Source organism: Nymphalis io, chromosome 14 (assembly GCF_905147045.1).
Source record: "Nymphalis io chromosome 14, ilAglIoxx1.1, whole genome shotgun sequence".
NCBI classification, from domain to species: Eukaryota; Metazoa; Arthropoda; class Insecta; order Lepidoptera; family Nymphalidae; genus Nymphalis; species Nymphalis io.
Window position 1 is genome coordinate 9,865,590 of NC_065901.1, and position 11,124 is coordinate 9,876,713.

At 36.6% G+C, this 11,124-nt stretch overlaps 1 non-coding gene across 1 annotated transcript; it reads right to left on the bottom strand.

Annotated features, from left to right (window-relative positions):
* Positions 1–9,917: 9,917 nt before the first annotated feature.
* Positions 9,918–9,989, bottom strand: Trnaa-cgc (transfer RNA alanine (anticodon CGC)). Its single transcript has one exon. It is a non-coding gene; the product is annotated as a tRNA-Ala (tRNA).
* Between the last annotated feature and the right edge of the window lie 1,135 nt (positions 9,990–11,124).

The window sequence follows — 11,124 nt, forward strand, 5'->3', positions numbered from 1 at the left end:
CTTCTTTTATAATTGTTCTGTTATATTATAATATAAGATTATTTTAAACAACAACACTGTTTCTTTATATTTTTAGTCATGGCACTAAAAACGTTAGATTAGCTTCAATTTTATTAGAAGCATTAACCTAACGTAAACCTATTGTAACGCAATTTCTTTAAATAAGCTTCGATATTATTACAATTCCTTGTTTGTAAATTGTTTATTTATTAGTATTTTCTTAATAACTATGAGTATTCGTTTCTTTAAAACGATTTTTCCATCTTTAATTTGCTTGTTAATTAAAATAAATCTCACATCTATGCAAAATTAGTAATGGATTTTTTAAACAATAAAAGGACATAAAGTATTACAATATCTGTATATGTCCATATAGGATACATATATTTAATTGTATGAGCGTATTTAATTTGAGAAAAAAAATTAACTAATTACGATTTAAGAGTGCTTATAAGAGCTTAATTGAATAAAGAATATATTGTTTTTTTTTTTATTTAAATCTTGGCACAGATATCGCTTAATCTACTAACACAATATATTTACTTTAAGCTTAACCTTCTCAGCTTCAATGAACCTGCGTCTTATTGTAAACACTCGTTCTACACAAAGCTGTCGACAATACGTATTATCGGTTACGGTAATCTTGATAACCCTTCCATTGTCTATTAATAAAGGCCCCTAATGATGCGTGTAACGCAATACTGTTGTGAGCATTAATGGGTTATGTTAGACGCGATGTTCCATTCGAAAGCAATTTTCAAGGATTATTGACAAATATATTAATAATAATAATAAATTTATTCACGAAGGAAAGTAGTCAATTGCAAAACGTGCCAATGTTGGTAATAAAACTATCAAGAGAAATAAACATAATAACAAATAGATTAAATATTAACAACGTCACAAGATTTAGAATAATGTTGTCATATTAATAATAATTATAATAAAATCATTTATTTCGACCAAACAGGGATCATAAATACAAATAAATAGTAAAAAGACAAAAATTACAATAATAATATTTTACAGGTTTTACATATTATAAATTAGGTTAAATTAATTCGAATGAAATTATAATAAGAAATTAAACTAAAATTATTTAAATCAAATTTAAATTAATTAAATCAAAAAAAAAATTGAATAAAATCAAATCAATTCAAATTCACATAAATTGAAAGAAATCAATCACATTTAATTAAATTAAATTATATTCCATTATATTAAATCAAAAAAAAGTTTGAATGAATGATATTGCAATGATTCAAGTACTGACAGTCAAATCTGCATGCGAACATACTACATGGTTGTGTTGCCATATATAATATTGCCAATGTCATTAATTTTTTTTTATAAGAAATAAATATTTTTTAGTTGTCTTAATAAATACATAAACTTTATATAAAAAAAATCGTGTGTAATTTATTGTATATTGAAATTAAATACAATTAGCTACTTAGTAAGGGCAATATCAAGTCTAGTTTAAATTAGTTTCAACTCTTATTATACTTATTGACGGTTATTTGTTCATTGTGTATTTGAGTAAGTAACAGCCTGTGAATGTCCCAATGGTGGGCCTCTCTTTTGATGAGAAGGTTAGGAGCTTATTCCACCAAGCTGCTACAATGTGGGTTAGTGGAATACACATGTGGCCGAATTTCATTGAAATTAGGCACATGCAGGTTTCCTCACGATGTTTTCCTTCACTGTCAAGCACGAGATGAATTATAAACACAAATTAAGCACATGAAAATTCCGTGGTGGTTGCCCGGGTTTGAACCCACGATCATCAGTTAAGATTTACGCGTTCTTACCACTGTGCCATCTCGACTTTTTTTTATTACTTTGTACTTAATTATCCTTATCTATCTATAATAATATTTTAAATGCGGAAGTGGCATTATGTCTATTTGTCCATCTATCTGTTACACTTTAACGGCTAAATCACTGAATCAATTTTGATGAAATTGGGTATTACGCAAGCTTGAGCGCCAAGGAAGGACATAGACTACTTTTTTATACCAAACACTTTGTACCCCCCTCCCTCAACTCGAGAAGCCCCTCTTCCTCCTCAACTCGCGAAGCCGCGGGCGAAAACTAGTAAAGAATATATTATTTATTGGTATATCTTGAACTCAATGCCTCTTAACGACTGTTTTCAAATCGCATATTTTAAAATTGTTTTTTTAAGCTTTACTAATGTCAGGCACAGATAACGTTAAGATCGTATATACATCAAAATAAGTGCACTTATAAAGTACTTCTAGGTTAATTTTTATGGCCTCGTCTAATTAGTGGGGTGGTGGAGTGCTCTGATGTATTGTAGTGGTGGTATGGATTTATTGCCTGCTTGTGAATCGCCCTTATGATTTGTGTGTAGTATACGAACTTACCTATAGATTCATGCCTTACTAAATATGTCTTGGAATACTTTCGATAAAGTATAATTAGCTTTTTATTAGCTTTTTAAACATTCCAAGATATATCTAGTAAGTATATACGAAGGTATATAATATATGTATCATTTTACTTCACACATAAATGTGTGGGTCGTTTTAAAATTTAAATTAGTTATCCCGATTATCAATCAACAGCCAATCGTTGTCCACTGCTGAACATAGGCCTCTCCCAAGGTGCGCCAAAGCTCCCTGTCCTCCGCCTTCCGCATCCAGTTGGTGCCCGCCACCTTCTTAAGGTCGTCGGTCCACCTGGCTGGAGGGCGCCCTACGCTGCGCTTGCCGATTCGCGGTCTCCACTCTAGGACTCGTCTGCTCCAACGGCCATCGGTCCTACGACATACGTGACCAGCCCACTGCCACTTCAGCCTGCTAATTTTGCAAGCTATGTCGGTGACTCCGGTTCTTTTCCGGATAATCTCATTTCTGATCTTATCCTTCAAAGATACTCCGAGCATAGCTCGCTCCATAGCACGCTGAGCGACTTTGAATTTGTGGACTAGTCCCGCAGTTAGTGTCCACGTTTCGGCACCGTATGTCATGGCAGGTAAGACGCATTGGTTGAAGACTTTCGTCTTCAAACATTGCGGTATAGACGACTTGAGGACTTGACGAAGGTTGCCAAATGCTGCCCATCCCAAGCGAATTCTTCGATCGGCTTCCTTCTCGAAGTTGTTCCTACCGACTTGTATTATCTGTCCTAGGTAGGTATATTCACTAACAACTTCGAGAGGTTTCCCCTCGACGTATATCGGTCCCGGCACGACATGCCTATTGAACATGACCTTGGTCTTGTCCAAGTTCATACCGAGACCGACACACCGGGAAGACTCGCCTAGGCTACGCAGCATTTCGGTGAGTTGTTCCAGCGACTCTGCTATGATAACGATATCGTCGGCAAATCGAAGGTGTGAGATGTACTCGCCGTTTACATTGACTCCATACCTAGTCCAATCCAGCGTTTTGAAAACGTCTTCCAACGCGTTGGTGAACAGTTTCGGGGATATTACATCCCCCTGTCTCACCCCTCTGCGCAGTTGGATCGCCTTCGTCTTACAGTCCTGGATGTGGACAGTCATTGTAGCGGCGTTGTACAGACATCTCAGTACCTCGATATATCTCCAATCGATATGACATCTCTGCAATGAGTCGAGCACTGCCCAGGTTTCGATGGAGTCGAAGGCTTTCTCGTAGTCCACAAATGCCATACACAGCGGCTGATTGTACTCTTCGGTCTTCTGCACAATCTGCCGAACAGTATGGATGTGGTCCACGGTGCTGTAGCCTGATCGAAAGCCGGCTTGCTCTGGGGGCTGGAACTCGTCAAGTCGTCTGGCGAGACGGTTCGTGACGACTCTTGAGAACAGCTTATACACGTGACTCAGGAGGGAGATTGGTCTGTAGTTTTTCAAGAGGGTTTTATCACCTTTCTTGAAAAACAGTACCACCTCACTCCCGCTCCACGTTTTCGGGGTCTTGCCATGTTGGATGACGGAATTAAAGAGGCTTGCTAGCTCTTTCAGGACCGGAGTCCCGCCTGCCTTAAGCAACTCTGTTGTGATTCCGTCATCTCCCGGAGCTTTGTTGTTTTTAAGCTGTTCTAGAGCCGCCCTAATCTCTCCTTGGTCAACGACCGGGAGCTCCTCGGAGTAATGGCGCATAAGAGGGGCGCGCTGGTCATCAATACTGATTCCCACGGGTTTATCCGATCTTGAAGAGAACAACTGCCCATAAAACCTCTCTACTTCTCCGATAATCTCAGGCCTAGAGGTAACGACCCCACCATTTTCAGTTTTAAGTTTTGTCAGACGCGGCCTCCCAAACTTGCGAGCGAACACTTTCGATCCCCGATTTTGCTCAATCGCAGCCTTGATGGCACGGGTATTGGAGCGTCGGAGATCGCGTCGCGTCAGCGTTTTTATTGTTCGGTTTAAGGCCTTATCTGACAAAAACGATGGTAGTTCTCGTCGTTTTCTCATGAGCTCGAGTGTCTCAGCAGAGAGTTTTGGTGCGTTGTCTCTTCTCTGTGGCGGAAAACACTTGCGGGATGTGTTTTGCAGTATTTTGACCAGCGTGTCGGTTCTCTCATCAGTGCTGCTTATGGTTTCCAACGCGGTGAATTGATTTTGAAGTTCCATTTGGAACTTTTCGGAGCCTTGAGCAGCTTGGAGCATGGTAGGTCGGAGAGTAGACCTCATCATTCTCGATCTTTCGGCTTTTAAGTTGATATTTAGAGTGCCTCGAACCAAGCGGTGATCACTTCCGGTATTAAACCTGTTGATCACTGAAACATCTCTAAATATGTGCCTTTTATTCGAAATGATAAAGTCTATCTCGTTCCTTGTCACGTTATCGGGGCTTCGCCAGGTCCACCTCCTCTGAGGCTTCTTTTGAAAGAAAGAATTCATCAAAAAAAGCCCCTGCGCTTCGAGAAAGTTTACCAGCATTTGCCCCCTGTGATTTCTGCTAGCCGTGGAGTACCGGCTTAGAATAGTACTCCCCCAATCTCATCCCGTGGGTGTCGTAAGAGGCGACTGAGGGACGGGGAAAAGGGGGGATGGGCAGCAGCGTCCCCCCTCCCATAAACATCTTACCCCCTACTGCGCTCGCCAACACGCCTGCCCAGCGCGGCGAGTATGGGCAAACCCCTCCCTTAATGGCAGATGCGCCCAAAAAAAAGGCCCCCAGTTACCGGCAAGCCCGCTAGGCCCGACCAAGGTAGCGGTCGCGGTATCGGCAGGGCAGGGGGTGCTAAGTATCCCGATTAATTAAGCTTTAATTTTACATTTCGGTTTGGTGACAATATAAACTAGGATTTTAAATGAGAATGTCCCACCGCTGGGCTAAAGGCCTCCTCTCGCTTTTTTGAGCAGAAGGTTTGGAGCTTATTATTTTTTATATACATTAAATGTATTTATTGTTTTCTTAAATATTGTATAAGATTAGTTTAGACGTGAAAGCGTAACAAACAAACAAATTCACTATCGCTTTTATAATATTAGTATTTCATAGGATTTACCCTAATAATAATGCATTACACGACGTTTCGAGAAGAAAAAATACTCCTTCGTTTTATTAATGCAATTCTATTGAAATTTAGTATAATATTTTTGTCAATTTGAATAGACTTTCGAGGTAATGGAGATAATCATTAATATTGTATGCGTCAGATAAGGCATTTCATTTATATTTATAAAGTTTAAAGCCGATTCGTTTGTTCTGTGGTGTTAAAGGAATCCTTGGCGATGCTGCGTTTGCATATCTGATAATATTTAATGTAAAGGTTTCGCAATAACGTGTATATGTAGAGAGGAATATGTTTATGTAAGTTGTGGCCAGATTTGATTAAAAAAAAACATTATATTTAAAATTAAAATTATTGTGTACAAAAATATATTAAACTATAAATAAATATACATATTTTATAAATATTCACGTGTAACTCGAAAATCACTACATAACCGTACCGTAACCGTAACAGCCTGTGAATGTCCCACTGCTGGGCTAAAGGCCTCCTCTCCTCTTTTTGAGGAGAAGGTTTGGAGCTTATTCCACCACGCTGCTCCAATGCGGGTTGGTAGAATTCACATGTGGCAGAATTTCAGTGAAATTAGACACATGCAGGTTTCCTCACGATGTTTTCCTTCACCGTAAAGCACGAGATGAATTATAATCACAAATTAAGCACATGAAAATTCAGTGGTGCTTGCCCGGGTTTGAACCCACGATCATCGGTTAAGATTCACGCGTTCTTACCACAGGGCCATCTCGGCTGTGAGTGAGCCAGTTTAACTACAGTTACAAGAGACATCTTAGTTACCCAGAGTGATGACGCATTCCGGTCGTGTTGACTCGCCATCCCATCGGGCTAGAGAAAATACCTGTGTGCTCATACACGTCGGAGCTATTGCAAGTGCTTCAAGCAGACCGCTCTACAGTCTGGACCAAGGCGCGATGAAGGAGACATCCTCACGATGAAAGTAATACAGCGCTCAAGATTTTCAATGTTCAACCCGGCGGCACTGTAAAGTTCAGTTACAGCAATTACATAGTCGGGAATAAGTCTAAATTATAGTGCCATTTCAGGCACGAGTATAAACATACAATGCATAATTTACAATAATATACTGCAATCATATTAAGATATTTGTCATTTTTGTGAACTATGTAGAATATTTCATTATTTTATTTTATAAATAAATGAAATGAAACAAATAAATATATATAATAAAGAGTAATATTTTAGACAAACATTAAAAAATGAAATGAATAAATCCAAAATAAAATCACAGCTTCGACAATCTCATCATTACAGGGAGCGATTCGATCTGCGATGATTGACAGCTAATAACCGCAGATTTCCCATGGGCGAGTGCAATTTGTCCCCCCCGTGGCACCGCTTCATCGTCGACCTGCCACCGACGTTTGACACACTACATGAAAATAGTTGACGTCTCAAGACCTTAGAGATGAACACTTGTGGGATTTTAGCAGGCTCGAAGTTAGATCAAGTTTTCGGGGTGCAAACCTTAACATTAAGGTAAACATTAAAAACTTCGATCAGCAATACTACTAGTATTGTATAGTAATGTTGATCGAACATTAAAAAGTAAAAAAAATAGTTTATGTTATAAATTTTTAGTAACTTTATCCATACATACATTTAATTTAGTATAAATAATAATAATTAATACATTTATATATTGTATGTATGCATTAAGATAAAAAATTTAAAACGGAGGCGTGTATTGAAGGTAGTAGATCGTTGTCTTAGAGATAGATTTAACGAAGGTATTGATTGTAATATTTTTGCAGATTCTAAGTTGGCTCGCTTAACTGAAGTAAGGTTAAGAACATCGACCTTTGTGTTTAGTTTTCGTCGGTGCTAAGGTCAGTGAAAACCTCATCGTTCAGTAGCATAATGTGTTGGTCAACGTTGTGGACGTTACAGTTGTCAAATGCACGCAAAACATAAAATAAACAAAATCATTGCAGGAAGGAATTTAACATTCAACAACAAGTGCTCCGAAATATTTCTTTGACATAGAGATCTTTATGCCGTTTATTAAATATAATAATTATTTCGTAACAAAATTCAATCACTGAGTAAAATTTTGATGTTGACGAAATACTAATAAACAAAAGTGTCTCTATTTATTATTATGTAATATTTTATATGCTATATTTATTCTGTCATATTTTATAATATTCATGGATAATGCTAGAAACGGTATCGCTGAGTAAAATTCAACGAGAGAAAAATAAATATTATCTAAAAAGTTTCAAAAGCCACATTAAAGAAGCTCGGAGCAAGTAAAAAGTTTCTCTGTTGCAGGAAATTGACTCGCGATTCAATTTCCAGCCGTAATCCGTTCGAATATCTACGCGTTTTAACATCTGTTACATTCGTGAAATGTCACTTATATATTTTAATCTTATGTACTTTATATACTAGTAGTCCGCCACATAGTCTGCGTTGAAAACGTATGATTAGATATTATCAAAATATTAACTTACTACACCTCTCGCGGTATGATTGAAATCATTAATTTATATTTTCAAAAAGCCGAGATGGCCCAGTGGTTAGAACGCGTAAATCTTAACCGATGATCGTGAGTTTAAGCCCGGGCAACCATCACTGAATTATCATGTGCTTAAGTTGTGTTTATAATTCATCTCGTACTCGGCGGTACAGAAACATCGTGAGGAAAAATACATGTGTATGATTTCACTGAAATTCTGCCACACTGTCGTGGAATAAGCTCCAAGCGGTCTCCACAAAAGGAGAGGAGGCCTTAGTCCAGCATCTTTTATTTTGATATTTAATTCTAAACATGAAAAGTTTGCGATCACAAATATAATGGCATCCTGAACTTTCCCACTGTTCGATTGTAAGGCGAAATAAAGGTAGAAAAAAAAAATTAAAAAAAAAACCCTCAATATCATAAGATTCTAAATTTAGGTTTTTTTTACAAAATTAAATACTAGGCTGGTTGGTGGCTTAAACACACTCTTATATCGAGTTCCTTGTCTTGTAAGTATTTGAATTATTAAAAAGATAAGTAGGTAGATAACATTTGTAGTTCACATTATTCTTAAATTTTTAAACCTGAATCCCATTCACTGAAAACAGACGGACGAACTGAATATTTAATAGGCTCCTGACGTAAATGTCAGCACAAATAGAATAATAAACGAGACAGGATTAACCGAAATGGATAATGCTCAATATTTCAAATAGGTGATGCGTTTCGAGATACCTAATCGTATTTACGAGGAAAGTTCGTGTAATTATTCTTTTTAATAAAAGAAATAATTTTTTTTGACATTTGTCGTTAATCGTTAATAATTCGTTAAAGGTCAAACTTTATATTTGAAATTTGAGTGTTCTTTGTAACGTCAGGTAAAAATTCTTCACGATGATATTTTGTCGATTAGTACAATATGTACCCAACCCATTTATGATTTTTCAGAGATTCTGGTGGCCACGACTTCGTTTGGGTGAAAGTAGACATAAAGTGCTTAACAAGCAAGCATGTGCAACAAAGCTCAAAATTCAGCTTTGCAACTGAGGAACACAAACCAACAGTACCTAATATATATATATATATAATAATAATAATATAATATCCTGGGACATTTTCACACACGGCCATCTGATCCTAAATTAAGCTTGTACAAAGCTTGTGCTATGGAAACCAGACAACTGATATACTACATATACTACTTTTCTTTTGTAAATACATACTTATATAGATAATTACACCCAGACTAAGGACAAACACACATGTTCATGCACACAAATGTCTGTCCTGGGTGGGAATCGAACCCACAACCTTCGGCGTGAAAGGCAAGTGTTCTACCAACCACGCCAACCGGCTCGCCAAATATATATAAGCGAATTACCCCTCATCACGCGATCTCCTAAACTATGCGCCATATTGACTTGAAATTTGTCACAGTTTCACCTTCGAAGACGGAGACGCTCACTAAGAACGGATTTCACGCAAATCCTATCCAAAATACATTTTTCTATCCGTACGTACTTTGCGGTACGAGGCCGGGACGATAGTAGCTTATAATATACTGGTCAATATCAAATAAAACACATGGACATACATTTACAAAGCCGTCGGTGTATGACGATTTTACAAATTAATTTACAACAATAGAATATTAAATATTAATATAACAAGTAATAAAATGCAGCTGTCCTGCAATCAGTGCGCAGTTAATATTAAAACATTAATTTAATATGTAATGCGTAATGATATCCGGCGCGTGTCAGTATTTGCTCTATTGATTCGAAAAATCGATGTTAATTCTAATGAATCAAATAAATTTTTATTTAATTAAATTTAGACTTTATACCAAAACAAAAGGAGTTATTAGGAATTGTTTAATATTCTTATATAGAAATTGAAGTAATAATTAAATTTAAAAAAAAAATTGAATTACTCCATTTGGAGGTGCTGGGATTTGAACCCAGGACTTTCTGCATGCGAAGCAGACACTCTACCACTGAGTTACACCCCCGATAAGCAAATGTATGAAAATAACACTTAGTTTATAAACATCGTCAAATATGCTTTTGTTTATTTATTTTTTTGTCACTATCAGTATAGTATTATATGATATTAACTACAGCCGAACAAATTCGAAAAAAAAAACAAAACAAGGGCAACAATCGGAAAATTAAAGTCATAATTGATATTGATTGATAAAATAATATAATTAAATGAAATGTTTATGTGAAAAAATTCAGTTGCACATTAGAGTAAATAGTAGAATCAGTCATATTAATACTGAGCACGTAAGTAAGAAAATAATGCTTTTATTTGATAGTTTCTAAACTCACCACAAGATGGCATTGAAACGTTATTCGCTAGTTAGTTATTTAAAGCTAACTTTTGCCGATGTCGCTTCGTTATCGCATCCAATGTTTTCGCAGAGCGCCCTTTTAATTAGTGAAAATATTAACATGGCTGTAGCGACAGATTGCCGCTTAAAATTTAAAATAAACTACGTCGGTATTGATAGTTTTATATTAAAACAAATAAACAATAAGCCGATCTATTTATACTTTATAAATCGCTTATAATATAGTGATAGTCGAGATAGCTTAGTGGTTAGAATAAAATATGGAATCGTAACAAATGATGGCTGGTTCAAGGCATTACTAAGATTTCATATTTTTAATATGTTCTTATGGCAGTGGTGCATTTAGACATTTTTCATGTATAGGCTGTATTGTATATATTTTTACTACATAATCAACAAAAAACTGTTAATATATCTCGAGTGTAAAATGAAAGGCAAGCGGGAATAAATACCGGTAAGAAATATTGAAGACTTGTTTATGCAAGACATCAGAAATCAATCGTAGTATATATTTCGTTCGGTATACGAAGCTATAAATCTATTAAAAAAATTGTTCTCAAAATTTGCGCCTCCACAAAGCTACCACTCTAGGCTCAAACCTACTCAGCCTGGTGGTATATCCGCCATCGGTTTATACATAGTTCATTCCATGCTCGGCGGTGAAGGAAACCATCGTGAACTTGCAACAGATGTTTTGCAATATCCAACAATCATTGGAGCGGCGTGATTTTAAACACAAATGGAGTCCTTAGCCCAGCTGTGGGACATTTAGAGGCTGTTACTTTAAGGC